Source organism: Pleurodeles waltl, chromosome 11 (assembly GCF_031143425.1).
Source record: "Pleurodeles waltl isolate 20211129_DDA chromosome 11, aPleWal1.hap1.20221129, whole genome shotgun sequence".
Taxonomy (NCBI): Eukaryota; Metazoa; Chordata; class Amphibia; order Caudata; family Salamandridae; genus Pleurodeles; species Pleurodeles waltl.
In genome coordinates this window covers 513,417,981-513,436,500 of record NC_090450.1, presented here as the reverse complement: position 1 = coordinate 513,436,500, position 18,520 = coordinate 513,417,981, and positions in this window count along the sequence as shown.

Sequence of the window (18,520 nt, the reverse complement as noted above, 5' to 3'; positions counted from 1 at the left end):
TGCTAACAGTAAGTATTCTGAATTGAGATCAGGCTAGGTTAAACAATTGATTTCTTTCTAAGGAATTGTTAAATGATATTCGACAAAACTCTTGTGAGTAGAGCGAACATACAAGGAAAATGTTGGCCTGGGCAGTAAAGGATAAATCTAGTCAGAATAGAATTATGGAAATTTTAGGCCTTGTTACAGAGCAACCCACTAAGCAAGATCAACAGATAAAACAAAAAGTTTTTTTTTTTTTTTAACATTGTAGGGCTGTTTAGCAATCAGTGGGAATGTTTTCATTAACATTTTAAAGTGGTCAGATTCCTGTTTAATTATTTCAGGTCATGTCAGTTAGCTTTTTGAAAAAGGATGAGCAAGCGAATGAGCCAAACTCTTACACACCAAATATGTTTTTTTAATTCAGACTTTAAATTATTAGCAAACATTTTAAAAAAATAGTATTATACATGCATCTCAAAAAAATCAATTTAGATCAAAGCATTTGCTTACTTGAACGTACATTATTGGTCAGTACAAAATATGTTATTGAAGCCATCAATTGCCTTTCTCAAAGCATCATAAAGCTGCTATAGTTATGGTTAATGCAGGAAAATATTTGATCTTGTGAACCGGATAAAACTTTTCTCATATTACAAAATGTAGGTTCCCAGCTCAGCCTTTTCAGGGCTAAAAATATTTCTAGTCTCAGAAACAATAATTATAAATCTGGAACAGGTCAGCAAGGTTAAAATCACCCAAGGCACGAGACAGATGTGGCACCTGTGCTTTTCACACTTTTTTATGAGCCATTAGTTGGGCAAGGGCTGCTCAATTCAGGGGGGCAAATGATTCTTAGGCCATTTCTGCCCCCCTGGGGGCAGATCGGCCTAAAACTATTAGGCCGATCTGGCCCAAGGGGGGACAGAAAACCACTAGACACCGGGGATTATTTATTTTATTCATACTAGGGCAAGGGACCCTCCCCAGGGGAGCAAATGATTTTTAGGCCGGGGCAGAAAACCAGTAGACACCAGGGATTTTTTCTTGTTTTTTTTTATTTTATTTTTTATGTTTGGGGAGCGACCCTTTAGGCAAGGGTCGCTCGGGGGGAATTAATTTTAGGCCATTTGTGCCCCCCCCACACAGGTGTCTAGTTTTAAAAAATGCACAGGTTTGATAGGTTTCCCTAGGTGCCGGCTGAACTAGAGGCTAAAATCCACAGGTAGTCACTTTGCAAAAAACACCTCTGTTTCTTCGAGAAAATGTGATGATGGTTTTACATGACAATTTAAGTAATTGGTTTCATATGATAACTATCTCCCACAGACTAGACTCTTTGGGATGAGAGTTTTAAATTTATTTGTCAGTTATCTGGAGGGATTGAATCAGACTAGCTTTATTTCTTTAGAAAATTGGATGTTTGACATGTAGCCTTGAGTTTCAGGAGGTGATACAATTTGGAGGTTTGGTGACTAGTTTAGGTGAAGGATGTGTGGGTAGTGAGATGTCCAAGAATGAGCACTTAGATTTAGATATACTGGTTTCGAGTTGAAGGAATTCATAAAAGTCCAGGTCCAGTAGGTTATACAGTTGTTGGATTTATTAAAGGAGAGAGGGGCATTTTGTGTGCTTAGTTGGTTTAATAGGTGGATGTGCTTGGATGACCAGGAGGGCCAATATATGGGTGTGCCTTGAATCCTAAATTTGGGATTATTCCAGAGCGATATCAGATTAGACTAGCTAATTGGGGTCTCCAGAAGCTTGTCAATTTTATAAGAGCCCTTTTTGCGTTGTTGAAGATACAATTGGCTGGAAGGGAAGATTTGATCATGGTGGACAAGAGCATTATGGGGTGAAGACATTCAAGAATCTCCTTCTCAACCAAGAGCAATCAGAGGGTGAATTTTGGGTGCTGAGAGAACTATAAGGAGCCTTGTCTGAATAGAAATGCAGTTTGATCATTCCTGAAGTCAACCAAATTAACTTTGCCCAGATTGTGGTAATTGTTAGTTTTTTGATGGTGTTTATTTTGTCATGAATTTTCCTAGCAGCTTATCTAATTCTTGGTGGAAGTCTTAAGATTGAGAAAGCGGCAATATACTTATGAGGTAGTTGACTATTGGGGTCACCATCATTTTTAGTGTTTCTATGCAACCCCATCAGGTTATTATTTTGGGTTCCATCCCTTTAATAAATCCTCTAAATATTTTTGTGTCAATTTTTTGTTGTTTTATAAGGTTTTTATCAGGTCTGCTCCAAATTTTATGCCACAATATTTTATGAATTGAGGTTGCCATGCCAGCCCTGAGTTAAATAGGAGAGTCACTAGTAAAGAGATTATTCAACCCTTTTACCTCCAACTTGTCCTTGTTAAGTTTGTTTCCTGCAACTAGTGCATATTTATTAATTGTTTGTCATAACCCTGTAATGGAATGGAGTGCAATACCAGTCATAATTAAGATATAGTCGGCATAAGCTGCCACTTTAACAGTAGTTGTATAGAAGGTAACGCCGGATATCAAATTGTTTGTTTGGATATTATGGGGTAACGGTTCAAGGGCCAGGATCAAATGAAAGCGGTAGATTGGGAAACCCGGCCTTGTTCCGGTCTCTAGAGCAAAGGTGGGGGACTAAAGACCTCAGGCCTACACTTTGGCGCAAGGGGCACTATAGAGAGCCATTAATATTCTTGTGAAAGCCTCTCCTAGGTTGAATTGTGTTAGGGTTTCGCAGGGACATGTCCATGAGACTCTGTAAAAAGCATTCTTGGCGTCTAATGTTATCGCCATGGCCTCAGAGATGGAGACCTTGGATTTTTGTAGGATATGGCACAAGAGGTGAGTTTTGTAATTGGACATCCATTTTTTTATAGAATCAACCTGTGCCCGACTAGTTAAGCATGAGAGACGGGGTTCCAGTCTTTTGCATAGGATTTTAGCATATATGTTTGATTCAAGATTAATTAAGGATATTGTCCTGTAGTTTTTTATGAGGGTTACATCCTTACACTCCTTTGGGATCACCACCATAGTGGCTTTACTTGTGGTACCCACGATACTGCCTAAGTCTGCAAAGTAGTAGAAGTGGTTTAATAGTGTGGGGTTGAGACTGGAGGCAAATGTTTTATAAAAGTTTGCCATAAAGCCAACTGGCCCGGGGCTTTGTTTGATTTCAAAGATATAATGGGCATGGAAATCGCATCTAAGGTGAACGGAGAGTCGAGGGCGTTCATATTTTCTTCAGTTTTGGCAGGTAAGTGTTTCTTCTTTAAGTACTCCCTGCATTTATTGGGGGATGACTTGCAATGTTTTCAGACAGTGACTCATAAAAATCTCTAAAGACTTCTAGAATCTTCTGTGTGTTTCTTTGTGTCATGTTCGAATAATCTTTGAGTGCGGTGCTACCCCTATGACTCTGTTTATGTTTCAGATTAGATGCCAGTATTTTCCCGGCTTTATTAGATTTGCATCGTTTCAAGCTCTTGTATTTATTAATCCAAAGCTTAGCTCTCTCGCTCACTATCCTATTGTAGTGTATTTTTTATTCATTAGGAGAGTTAGAGTGTTGGGATCTGTGTTGGAGACAAAGCTGGTTTCTAGGACCTTGATTTCATGTTCTAAACTTAACAGATTTACATTATGTGGTTTGTTCAATTTAGTTTGTATCTCAATTAAGGACCCTCTGAAGATTGCCTTGAGGGCATCCCAATAAGTGGTAAGGGAGACATCCAATGCTGATTAAATGTAGTTCATTATTGTGTTTTTGATGGTGTCCTTGGATGCTGCAACTTTTTATGGACTCATCATTGAAATGCCAGACTGTACAAGAGGTTAGTGCATGAAATCCTAGTAGGGAGCTAGAGAGAGATGCATGAGTGATGGAAAAACAGTCTAGGGAGTATGCCTGTTTGAATGATGAGGTGCATATGAGTGTTGCAAATCAGAAGGTAATTGATTCTTGTGTCCGATTTGTGTGGGTTGAAAAAAATGTATAGTCCCCGATATCAGGGTGTTGTAGTCTCCTAGAATCACACAGTTTAAACCTTGAACATAGTTTAAGGAGGGCTTTATGGGACCTTGGCATCTGAAATGAGGATCTTGATTGCCTTTCTAGAGTAGCATCTAGTGAGAGATTAAGATTACCAACCATTATGATCAATCCATTGTCTGGAACGTGGCATTAAACTACACCACCACAGTGACGTAACAGTGAATAAGTACACCATTTAAAGTCACTTAGCTGCAGAAGTGTTAGAGAAAGCACTAGTACTATGTATGTGAATGGATTCAGAGCGAAGCAATTACAGATACCATCTAGCAACTATGAATAAGACTCAAAGTTTATTCTTGGTGATAGGTATATGTTGAGTATCCATTGAAAAAACATCCCTTCCATCCATGAAGGGCTGTAAGCCTTTGTGATTATTGAAGATGTGATGCTTCCTATCAGAGAAGACTCTAAACTTTGCTGAACCAGTAAAGGAGAACTGAAGGTTTGAGTTCTTGGGACTGGGTCAGAATGCCAAAAAGCCTTTTCTAATATCCACCATTGATTTTGAGCAATCCTGCAATATGAATATTTTGGGACTGCTCCATATAATGTGATTGTTTTTACATATATAGTTCAGAATCAGCTTGGAGTTTTGATATTGTATTGGATGGCAGAGAATCTGATGTGCAATGGCTTTGTTGTTGGGTTTAAATGAGGGGACTTTGTGTGCTCATTTTAGTTCCTTATCATTTAGTTGAAGGTGAGGCCAGTTGTCTGTGCAATCCACTCCTCTAGAAAGATAATGCATGAATCTAATGAGTCCTCCGTACCTTCAGGAAGTCTAAAGATTTGAAGGTTCCCTCTATGCTTCCTATCCTTCAGTTCTGCCATGTCTCTTTGGAAGGATTTGGATGAAGCTGTAGTTTCTGAATGTCTTCTACTGTGAAGATCTTTGACTCTGCTTCAGCCACTTTGCTGTTGATGGTATTGATGTCTGACCTTATTGCGCAAAGCTCTCTTTGCATCATGTCTGTATTGGCATTGGTGAACTTAGAGAGGTTGTGCACTTTGGCGAGTTTCTTTATGATCAAGTCCATAGTATTGGTAATACCAATTTCCCCTTGACTGGGGAATTAGAGGATGGGGGTATTACTTTTGACCTTTTCAGTCTATTTTTTTATTCTTTTTCAGCCATAGTTAAGTGGTCAAGTGAGCGTCCAGAGGTCCTCAATAGTTGAACTGCGGGTGCAGGTGTAGTACATTGTCTCAACTCAGTTTTCAGTTACAGTTAGTAGGCAGTGTAGTCATATGTATATTAAAAGGCAAGGTATGTTGGAAAAGTGGACCACTGTAGATGAGTCGGTCATGTTCCACAAGGCAACTCAGTGTTTTGAGTTACAAGGATCAGTGCTATGTTGAGCTGTGCTCCTAGGTGCTAGTATCAACATGAGCAAAGTTGGTACATGTGGTCTCCCATAACAAAATCAAGGTCTCTAGGGGGTTAGAGGCAGTATTCTGATATAAGGCAGTAATATGAGCCAGGTTGATCAATATTGCGGGTATTCTCAGTAAGTTGATGTGCAGGTTGTCAGATAGTGTCACTAAAGAGACCTCAATGCTTGTAATGCCCCTTTTTAATATGACCGTCACAGGTTTTAGGTGGATATAGTTGACTTCCGTAGTGGGTACAAGCTTCAGAGATCAGGTTTGTTGAGGTGAGCCAGGGCTTGCCAGGAGATGTTAAGAGATGTTGCTGATCTTGCATAATTAGTAGCACTGGGGAAGTATTGGAAGTACTAGGGGAGATTCCAGAACCACATGGTGCACCATCATTTTAGGGTCAGGCAAGTTGGGATATAGCTTCTTGCTGTCTGGTGCTGTTAATTAGTGCCAGAGGGTACGACAGGGTACCACTGGCAAAGCAGGTTAAAGGAGGCTCACAGCGGCAGAGTTACAAACTAAAAAGATCCCTTACTTGTAGTCGAATAGATCAGTGCATGAGGCCTATGATGTCTGACTGCTTGTGAGTCAATGGTCAGCTGTGCTGGATGATCAACCTCTAAAGGAAGTCCAGGGGTCTAGTGTCATTCTTTCTGGTGTTGAGTGGCTCTTTAATTGCTCACAATGTTCCCTCTTCAGAATCTTCCATTAGCACTGTTAATGGTGCCTCTGGACCCACTGCAGCTTCGATAGTTAGCCTGTGGCAGAGGGAGCAGCTGGGTCAAGCTGCCATTCACCACACTGCCCAAGCTACACCACATGTGTATTGCTTTCTTATGCTAAATTATACTTCTGTTCATTTTCATCATTAAAAACAATACAGTATAGTAAAAACTAATTGATAAGCTATTTTTTATCCAATATGAAAATATTTTTCGCAATGGAGAAGTCCTTCCCCTACAACCTAATACTTTTGTTGGGGCTCCAATCTCCTTCTCACCATGGCAAAGAATGGAGTAAATTTGTAACTTTTTCCATGTCAGAAGCAGCTACAAAATGGTTTGCAATAACCCACAATTGAACAAATCTGCCGGTGTTCAAAGGTTTTCCAGCTCTGAATTGCTCACTCCCCACCTACAGAGAATTTGGTTGCAAATATGGTTTTGCTTGGGTAAATCCTTTTACAAGTGTGAATATGGCATCTGCAAATTTCAAAAGTAACTTTGCATGGCAAAAATGCTTTTTCTGTTTGTAAGTCTAACTGTCATGGCAGTGCAGGGACCTCCCTATGCCCCCAGAATTGTGCTTCTGCCAGTCGTTTCATGATGGGGTCCCCACCATGAAAAGGCTGGCAGAAACTGGACTTGTGATCAATGTGGTGGAGCTGAACACAGTGCGGCCATGGCTGACAATGACTCTGACTGCCATCAGCCTGTCAGGAACCCTGTTCCAGGTGGGCACGGCAGTCCGACTGCCAGGATCATAACGTTGCGGTCAGACCACCAGGAGTGCAAATGTCCAACCTTCACAGTGGCATTGGTGGTCCTAGGACAACCAATGTCATAATCATGCCCTAAGTCTATAGCGTATGCAGACGATATTCTACTCGTGCTGCTTGAACCAGCCCACAAAGTACCTATTATTACTACATATAGGCATAGACTAAAAGAAATAAGCTGTGTCGTGAATAGCCTGAAATGTTTAGGACTGAGACTTACTAAGGGCCTGATTATGACCCTGGCGGACGGCGGAGGCCGTCCGCCAAGGTACCGCCGCTGAATGACCGCACCGCGGTCAAAAGACCACGGCGGCCATTTAGACATTTCCTCTGGGCCGGCGGGCGCTCTCCAAAAGAGCGCCCGCCGGCCCAGAGGAAATGCCCCTGCAACGAGGACGCCGGCTCAGAATTGAGCCGGCGGAGTTGCAGGGGTGCGACGGGTGCAGTTGCACCCGTCGCGTATTTCAGTGTCTGCTTAGCAGACACTGAAATACTTTGCGGGGCCCTCTTACGGGGGCCCCTGCCGTGCCCATGCCATTGGCATGGGCACGGCAGGGGCCCCCAGGGGCCCCGCGGCACCCCCTACCGCCATACTGTTCCTGGCGTGCGAACCGCCAGGAACAGGATGGCGGTAGGGGGTGTCAGAATCCCCCATGGCGGCGCAGCAAGCTGCGCCGCCATGGGGGATTCTAAGGGCAGCGGTAAACCGGCGGGAGACCGCCGGTTTGCCTCTTCTGACTGCGGCCGAACCGCCGCGGTCAGAATGCCCTCCGGGGCACCGCCGGCCTGTCGGCAGTGCTCCCGCCGACCCTGGCCCCGGCGGTCTTAGACCGCCGGGGTCAGAATGACCCCCTAAGACTTTTTAGGGTTAAGAGAGACCAATTATGGAAGAATCCTGAGAGATGGGAAGTGCTACTCATTTCAATACAGGACACTGGGGAGAACTAATATTATAAAAAAAACAGATGAGCCCTTAGGTTCCTATATTTAGCCTTGTTCTATGAGGATGAGATTTACTAAGTTTCCAATTATACTATTGGACGCTTTACACAAGAAGCTTGTCAAGTTAGTACAGTAACAAACCAGCACTACAGTTTTCATTGAGAATCTATTAACTGAATCTCCCAATCATCTATTGCTTTGATTTCCAATGGATAAGCTTCACCCAAGGCTCAATTTTGCTAATATCTTGTGCCACCTTTTTGGCTCCACCACATCATCAATTGTATTGGTGGATTTATAAAGCCATGCAAAGTATGATTTGACTGACTTTGTAAAAAAAACTGCCTTGCATTACTTTGAGTCAGGGAGGAATAACATAGGTGGAGCAAAGGCATTTCTATGCATCCACCAATGTATTTTAATGCAAACCCAGATTTACTAAAGTCTATGAACCTGGATTTGTGCCCGAGTGGTGCACCTACCTGAGTGTGGCATAATGAGGAGAAATGTCTTTACTTCTCCTGGTTACTTTCACTTTGCATGCATACTGCATTCTGCAGCACAAATTCAAAGAGTAATAAACCAAGCACGTTTTGTGGCACAAGGAATACATTCCTGCAAAAAAACTGTCTTGATGATGACACAGGGACCCTTGCATCATGGCATATGGATGCCTGTATTTGTGCTAGGCTGCCACAAATGTGCAGACTCAAGGAAAGAACAAAAGTGCACCATATCTTAGTAAATATGGCACATATCTGCTCTTTCCCTTTCATGCAATGCAGAGCACCAACTTCCCTTGCTGTGTTGTGTTCTTTCTAAGTGTAGTAAATACAGTCCCAGATATGACAGTCATGCTGATCTACGAAGAATATGGTCAGATACTATGAAATAGTTTAGTACCAAGTCATAAGACTGGCTAAGTTTCATCATTATATTTTCATGATTTCTTTGACTTTTATGTCACTCTGGCCAAACTGCATAGCTGGAATCTGGAAAAACTGACAAACTGACCCAGATGAAGTGCACCAAAAAAGATCAGGTACATATGTTTATGTTATGCTAAGGCCTGTGACCTTAAGGGGAGAAGGTGTTACTGAAGATATCTTTACCTATAAGGGTTTTGCTAAGCTATAGTCTAGTTCTATTTTTCTTGGGTGTTAATCAATATTTATATTATACCTTTGTCCATTTTGCTATCTTGATGGAATAGTTATTGCTCAACTATGAAGGAACTCCAAGATATCATTTTTTGGCTCCAGGGCTACTTGAAATTCATAACTTTGTTAAACTAATGAGTTTGGATAGTTCTTCAAATAGATATTATGTGCTATGGGGTAAAATTTTGTTAGAAAGGTACTGAATATTTCGAGTGTTATGATTAGTTCCAGGACTGGGTAGCTGTTTTAGACTAGTCATTTTAAAATATAGTCTTAGATTGTAGTTTGCTATTGAACTGACTATGATATGGTACTGATATCAATGCCCAGTAGAAAAAAGATGAGAGCTAAGAGTCACAAAGTAGCTGAGAGTGCTGTCTGCATATAGAAAAGGGCACCTTTCCAGTGCAAATACTTTGTGCTGGAAAGTAAATACCCTTCCAAGACTTTGTGCTCCTCTTCATCACTTTGTGTGGCTTTACGCTAGTGGAAAGTCTTTGTGAAACTGCCCCCAGTTATCCAGTGGGACATTCAGGTTGTGTAGACCTATGGATGGAGGCATTGCTTGTTGTGTGGTTCAGGGCACAAGATGGTGTAAAATGCACTAGACAGATCGATGGAGAGGCAGTAGCCTGTGGTTGGTATAACCATTTTCAAAATCTGGCAGCTCAGGCTGGACTAGGATGCTTTCAACCGGAGGAGATTTTATCCAAAGGGTCAAGTTCTTCATTAAGATAATACAAGACCTTTGTGTGGAGGCCCACCTTTGCTATCTCTCCTCCTTTTCTTATTCATATTCCACTGCATATAGTGCAGCAGTATTTGATTTGCAGTGGTTTTTGCCTAGATCTGTGGGATGGAAACGTTCTCAGCCTGGTAAAAGTCAGGTATTCCTGCTCTGAGTGGCGAACTGCACTGTTGTCTTCATCCATAATGCTGATTTTGTTATTATAGGCAAATACGGATCATATGTGTGAGCCATGACATATGCGTGTCTTACAAATTGTTGCCTTGTTGGACTAGGAGGGGTGCCCAAGGCACTACCCTCATAGTGGTTGAAGGGTACAGCCTTTACTAATCGTTAAGCTTATGAGTGTATGAGTGTGGTGGTGCCAGCATACTGTATAGTGATTAGTGAATGAACAGGTCATGTTTACCTGTGTCGCTGGAGAAAGGACCAAAGGCTCACTCAGCTTTTTAAAGTTCCACTCCTGTGTGCCTAAGTCACCCTGCTAAAAACAGGGAGAAGTATACCCCTGAGGCCAACGGTACAGATTTATTTAGACCAAATCACACACTTAGAAATTATCAGCATTATTGCTAGTAATATCATTCAATACAATATTTCACACATTCATATCTCAGTTTTGTAATTAAACAAAAATAACACAGTAACACAAAGAGCTTAAAAATAAAAAATATATATATACACATATATATACATATATACACACACACACATATATACACAAATATATATATATATACAAATATATATATATATATATATATATACATATATATATATATATATATATATATATATATATATATATATATATACACACACACACACACATGGCTTTAATCACATTTAGTAAAATAATTAATTAAACACAAGGAAGATTGACTAAGACACAAACATGTTAAAACCTACACATCAATTCTGACATTCATTTCAATAGATATCCATGATTCATATATCAACAGTTATAATTATACTTATCCCAAGACACTATAACTCGTGCTTTAGGCTAACTATAACTCGCTCACCCGCCAGGATTCTCATCAATAGTTTTATTACAAATGTTGGAGTTATATTAAAAATGATGTCATAGAAGATGTCATTACGGATTAAATAGGTGGGGTAAATAACAGTGCATGGAGACGGTGCAAGTTATAGTTATATGTGAGCACGAGTTATAGTGCCTTGAGATAAGTAAAACTATAACTGTGGAATTTATATGGTATTGCACATGTAAAATCTGAACCTAACTGTAGTATCCCTCTAACCTTTGTTTTCTTTAATTACCTTACAAGCTTTATTCAATTCTTTTCCTAACTATAAAGTCCCTGTAACATTTGCTTTTTTCAGTGAATTTCTAGGGATTTATTAAAATCAAGTAACATTAAATTCCCTTATGTTAATCCAACCATCGGCCTGGGGGGCTGCATACTCCCTCTCCCCTTTTAATATACAGTGGGTGCCCTTGGTGGGTTCCAGGGTGCCCACCATTACGGGAAGGGCCTTGAGAGATTGGGTTTGCAGAGCCAATATTGGATCAGGGAGCGGGGCTGTGTGACCCTCTCCCCTTTCTTAATATTGCCAATCACAGGAGATGGGGTCTCTGGGCCCAGAAATTGGCCCCAGGAGGTGGGTTGCATGCCCTGTTCCCCGTTTAAGTGGAATTTTCTGCATGTGGGAAGTTGGCTGCAGGTATGGGCCACAGGTCAGGCCCTGAATTCCACCCATGCCACATATGGGTGAAGGTCATACACAGTTTGTGGTTCGCTGCACATGTGGTGCAGGGCTTGGCCACAGGCCAGGTGCTGAGATGGGGATTGGCTGTATATGGGGGGGGGGTTCACAGGGCTTGGCCTTAGGCCAGGCCCTGCTGCCAACCTTATGGTGCACATGGCAGAATGGTTTGTGTGGCGTGGGGTTGACTGCAAGTGGGGGATGGCCCCAGGCCAGGCCCCTTGTGCAATCCCCTGCCGTATTAAAAAATCCTTAGAAATTCACTTGAAAAAACAAAGGTTACAGGGATGTTATACTTAAGTTCACAATTTACACACAGAAGATCATAGAAATTCAGCAGTTATAATTTCATTTCTCTCAAGTAAATATAACTCATGCACTAAGGTAATTATAGCTTGTGCCCTTGTAATGTGCTGCTCCTTACGTCATATATTACATCAGTCATAACATCATCTATGACATCCTTGATATTGTAACTGCAACATTTTCAGTAAAATTATTGATGAGAAAACTGTGCATGATGGGGTCAGGAGTTATAGTTACCTTAGGGCAAACAGATCTCCCACATAGGCGTGCGGGAAAGACAGATAGAAACATTGCTCCCACAAGCAGGGACCTGCTATTAAAAGCAGCTCCCTGTTTGGGTGAGCAATAATAGCTCCCACAGGACATGGGAAGCTGACTAGGACAGCGGGGCTTCCAGGCTCCCGCTGTGGTCCTGTCACTCTCTCTATCTCATCCATCCCATGATGGGATGGAACTTCCATCTCATAATGGGATGGAAGAGAGAGAGAGAGATAGTCATTGCAATGGTCTCTCCATGCAATAACTGCACTGAACAAGTTAGCTGTGGCATAATGATTAAAGTCACAAATCCTCACATTGAAAGTTAAGGGTTGTAAACCAGTTGACTCTGTTGTCATTTTCCAACTTAAATTTGTTTTCAATCTAGAAAAGTTTAAGGGTCATAATGAAAGTTAATCTCACTGTTTTGAATTGACAAAGACATTTTTGTTTCAATTTGTCAAGAAATATCTCATTCAAAGTATATCTTTCACCAAAGCCGAAAAACTCTATCTCTCTCCCTCTCACTCTCTTTCTCTCAATCTATCAAACATTCACAAACCCACTCACATGCTAAAGCACCCACTTACAGGCCCACTCAGACCCTAGTGCACCCAATTACAGCTCCACTCAGACCCTTACACACCCACTCACAGACCCACTCAGATACTCACACACCCACTCACAGACCCACTCTGACTCTCACAAACCTACTCACGGACCCACTGAAATGCTCATGCACCCACTCGCAGTACCACACAGAAACTGATATACCCAACAGAACACTGATGCACCCACTCTGACACCCAGACAGACACTCCCAGGCACCTCTCACCTCCAGAGACACCCTCTCACACCTTTTCTCACACTCGGATAGACAGGCTATGGCTAATTCCTACCGTGCATGGCCAAAGGGCTATGGGCAGCATAGGGTTAGGTGGTTAGGGGAGTTGGCCACAGGTTCTGCATTTTTTTACTCTAAAATGGCGCAAGCCAAGTATAAATATGCACCTTAATCCTTAAAAACTCGTATCTTCGGGTCCCTTTATTGGATTTTTGTTGTTTTAGTTTAATTTTAAAGATAAAAATATAGGCCCTCATTACAACTTTGGCGGGCAGCAACCGCCACCCGCCAAGTTGTATCAGCTGTGCGGCTCCCGCAGTGGCCATTAAGACATCCCTGCTGGGCCGGCGGACGGAAACCAAGTTTCCACCCGCCAGCCCAGCAGGGATGTCGGCCGCAACATGGGAGCTCCAGTTGCACCCGTCGCGCTTTTCACTGTCTGCCATACAGACAGTGAAAAGCTCCATGGGGCTGTGGCAGGGGGCCCCTGCCCTGCCCATGCCAGGGGCCCCGTGACTCCCCTTTCCACCAGCCTTTTCATGGCGGTTCCTACCGCCATGAAAAGGCTGGCAGGAGGGGGACTCGTAATCCCCTGGGCAGCGCTGCCCTGGGGGATTACAAACGCCGGGACCAATGTGGTGGGAAACCGCCAGCCCCGGTGGTGCGACCGCGGCGCTTCCGCCACGGTCGTAATCCCCGAGATTGTACAGCCAGCCTGTTGGCGGTACAAACTCCAGAACAGCCCTGGCGGTCTTTGACCGCCAGGTTGTAATGAGGCCCATAATCTGTTCTTATAATTTGGAGTTGTATTTTTATTGTGTTTTGTGTTCTACTTATTCACTGTTTTGTGATTTTTAAATACTTTACACACCTGTCCCATAAGTTCAGCCTCAATGCTCATTTCGAAGCAAGCAAGGGTTGAACTGGGATAGTGTTGCTCCGAGCTTGTGTTGGCATGGTGAGTTCAGTTTTCCCCACACAGGAGCAGGAGATTGATCTTTGTGCTCATGACTACATCACAGCAACAAAGCAAAGTACTCTTGCTGTCCTCCTGAGTCCGGGTCAGGTTTTGATGCACAATTTCGACCCACAGGTTGCAGCTTCAATTTTTCCGTCCGATGGCCCGAACTTGGCAAAACTCAGTACAGGCAACTCCTCCTGGCAAACTAGCCTGCCAATATGGAACTCAATGCAGGAATCAGTCCACAGCAGCCTTCTCCTGGCACATGAAGGGTGCCAAATCCCTTCTGCAAAAGGGCAACAACCCAATCAGTGTACAGCAGTCTCCCCACACCTCACAACAGGAGTCCTGTAGATAGGGTTCACCACTGGACCTCGCTCTCTCCAGTGTCCTCCTCTTCTTCACAGGACACACTGGTCTTGCAAGCATGCAGGTGCTGGTGCACAAGGCTCCAGGGCAGGTGTTCCTAGTTTCCTTGGGTAATGTCCCCTCACCCAGCAGGGAGACTAGCAGACCTTGACCCCCAGGCCTGGTCATAGACAGAAGCCTTTCAGAGCTTCCCTTTCACACAAGCCCATCTGGCTGCTTGGCAGTTGACAAAGTTGGGCCCTAACTTTCCCTTTCTTATATTTAATTTCCAGACACCAAGGCTCTGATTTAAGAGGGCCTAGCGCCTCCTTGGTTCACATTAGCCTACTTTAATTTACACAAATGTGTCCCAACAAGGCCAAATAGTTGCACCAGATTTACTGTGGTGCAATGCATGCAGTGAGCCACTTTGTAACCCCTTGCGCCACATTATGCCTGTGCCAGGCAAAATGTATGCAAGGGGGCATTCCCTGATTGGAGGGAGAATGATGCAAAGAAATCTAAAAGATTTCTTTGGAGCATTTTTTGCTGCATTTTTACCGCCTGTGCAGACTGTGCGTTAAAAGGAGGTACACCATTATTTATAATGGGCCTCAATGTGTTTTGCAGGATTAGTGTCAAAATGTTTTACACTAATGCTGCAAAGCTCCAAACTAGCATCAAATATTTTGTTGTTAGCTCCCTAACTACTGCCATGGTGTGCCAGTTGTTAAATACGGTGCACACATGGTGACATTAGGGGAGCGCAATGGGGTGCAAAAGAAGTGGCGCTGCACTGGATACTGTGCCACTTTTCTTAAATTAGGCCCCAAATGTTATTTAAGAATTGGATCTTTGAAGTTTTATGTTGGGCTTCTGCTTCTTTTTATGTGTCCACTTTTCTCTCTCTTCTTCCACTTGAACGGCTGTCTGTCACAGCAGGAAAGACACTGAATCTGAAGGTCTTCTAGCAAGCACCACGCATACATCTAGTGAATGGTTTAATTGAGCACACACTGCACAACACTATAGCCCTCATGTAATTTTTTTTTTTTATGCTGCCAACCACATAACCACTTAACCCCACGCTACGGCAGGAGTTGCCGCAGGGCCAGTCTCTCTGGGTGTGAGAATAGGTGTGAGAGTGTGTCTCTGATTGTGAAAGCGGGTGTGTGAGTGTCAGGATGTGAGAGTGGGTGTGAAAGGGTCTATGTGGGTGAGCAAGTGGGTGGAAGAGTGTCTGGGTGTGAGAGTAGGTGTGAGAGGGTGTCAATGGGTGTAAGAGTGTCTCTGTGAGTAGGTGTGTGAGTATCTGTGTGAGTGTGTATGAGAGACAGTGTGAGTGGATCTGTGAGGGGGTGTGTGAATGTCTGAGTGAGTCTGTGAGTGGGTGCATGAGTGTCTGAGTGGGTCTGTGAGTGGGTACGTGAGTCTCTGAGTGGGTCTGTGAGAGGGTGCATAAGTGAGTGAGTGTCCATGTGCATCTGTAAGTGGGTATGTGAGTGTCTGTGTGTCAGTAGCTTTGTGAGTGACTCTGCCACAAAGGAACCTCATCTGCTCTTTTATCCAACAAGAGTCTACAGCTTTGCATGAAATATCTACCCAAGTGGAGTTCTTTCTGCCTCTATGGGTAAATGTCGAGTACATATTCTACGCGACAGCTGTGTAATGGACCACAAGGAAATTTCACCAGTGACCTTGTGCACGTTTTGGCAACATGATTGTTCCTGGTTCCTGTTTCTCTAGAAGTGTGTGATGACATGAACCCTCTTACAGAAAGGCCAAAGAGATGTAAATTGTCACAAAACCAGGGTCCATCCTCTTATCTATATGAAAGTAACAACACCAGTGAAAACCTTTCTCATAGAACACTAACCCGGCAGCCATTAATGGAACATGTATCTGGGGGTATACCAACTGCCATGCGATTCAGTTGGTGGAAAATGACTTCCTCAGATACCTGCTAATGGCACCAAATAGCAGGTCATCATATATTAGCCATTCGGAACTAGGGGTCCACTTTGTAATTGATTTAATTAAGATACAGCCTCTATTATTATGGCATAAAGTGTGGACCTCTGAGTATACCGGATTAAACAAGGCCATACTATCCGACTGCATGAACCTAACACACTCGTTTAGAGTTCCCTGGCTGAGATATATTATGACCTTTTTTTAAAATATGGTTTGCGAAGCCTATTACCAAAACCCACAATCACTGGAAAAAATAACCAGGAGAGAATTGAGGGCTCTGACATTGAAGCACTTGGATGAACAGAGATGGGAAGTGGAATCAAAAAAATCTACAGTAATGTCTAACCAACTAATTCTGTCGACGGATGCAGTCCAGCCTTACCTAGTAAGCGTGGTAAATCCCGACATCGATTTGTTCTTACAAGATTCCGCTTCAATCTCTTCCATCGGCTAGTAACCTTTCCGATTATGAGTGACTGGAGTACAGTTTTAAGAGCATGTCCATGTGATGCGAAAGCTCCCCAATCCACAATGCATGTGGTCCTCTTTTGTAAATTTTATGATATACCAAGAAAACGTTTCTCATTGTCTTTTTTAAGATCGACTAATTTGCGTCAGTGCCGCGACGCGTATTTCAGCTTACAGATTTTATCCTCTATTGAAATGTGTGGAATTTTAGAAAACTTTTTATGTACAGTACTCTCTGTAAGGAAGTCTATGGGTGTACTGGATTCATTTTATTTGAATATTTGGAATCTCTGGCAAACTCCTTACTCTCTAGAAAATACTGTAATGGAACTCGATGTTGCACTGATGTAAATTTACCGAGTTTTATATACCTGTCCTTGAATGAATTAAGGATGTGTTTTATTACCTTCCCTATTTATCTATAATTTTTCTTATACATATTTATTACTAAATGTGCTACTATTTGATACTTTTATGGCTTGTTGAAAGTCGAATAAAGTCTGTTTGATGATGATGATGAACACTAACTGGTTAAGCAGCAGTGCAAACATCTGTAGAAAAACAATTAACGTACATTCCGGGGCTCTATGAGCTTTTTCTCCCAATGTGAAAACTAAACAATTACAGAATTGAGAAGCCAACAGCGGTATAAAACTTCCACCCAAATTAGGTAGAGTAACAAATGGCAGCATCTAAACAACAGTTGTCCATAGCTGACAATGAGAACCATGAGTTGTGTGGCACTTTTGGCAGTCTTGACTTTTTATGCATAATTACTTTATAAACTAGAATGTTTAACCACATGCTTCAAAAGGTAAAATCAAATACCCAGCTCCAGAATGCACAATTACATGGAATTAAAAAGCTGGTAGGGGCTTATGGTGCACCATATGAAATGGGTGCCACTGGACAGGTGTGAATGTTTGTGTGTAAATGCTCACACAACAGCCACAAAATCACAAACAGGCATGAGGGCCATTAGATTATGAGTTTTAAAAAACACATTTTGAATTTGTCAGTGGACATTGAGGGTTTATTGGATTTTTTGGTATATGTTTTCAGCTATCTGGAGGACGGAATATGTGTAGTCTAAATGTAATCTAATTTTCTATTGGTTTTGCCTGCACAGCACTTGCGCTGTGCATGCAACAACTCTTGTATTAAAACAAATCTTTAAAGGGGGCTGGTACCTGCCTAATTATTACCTGAACTTACTGTTGGTTCATTCCAAAGTGGCTGTAATTTACACACTTCTCTTTGGTTAGCACATTGTCACTTCATCACTTTCTGCTCTGCTTGCCTGTCCATGCCATGTCGTAGAGCTTGGCTCAAATATGGCTTCTGATCAATGGCCACTGGCTACTGGCTAGTGTCCTTCCACTGTCTACACATCATGATGGTACTTTTTTTAGTCTTGCCTAGGTAGCGTATGAGCTGCCTCTTGGAAGCATAATGTATCTCATCTGTGGGCATAGACACGCCCACCTCTTGTAATTCATTCCTTTGCGTGCCCTTCAAAAATCCCCACTTTTCTGTGGGCAGTTCTTTACATTCATCCCTCCTTTTTGGGTGCTGCTTATGCCTACAAGACTTCCCCTGTTACTTGTAAGCTTTCACTTCTGGGTTCATTTGTTTTACAATTGTGCACTACTATTTTCTTTTTTGCAGTTCAGCCTCGAGTAGCAGCAGAAGTAAGTGCTGTACAACCCTGCATAGGACCTTATGATTTTTCACCCTCAGTTGCCGAAAGCCCCTGGCTTCCCCTCCTCCTCCTCTGCCAACAGACTTGAAGAAATCCAGGAATGCTGGGGTTTCATGGTATTGTTCGTGTGCAGAGAAACACTCATGGCTATCTCCTAGCGATTTC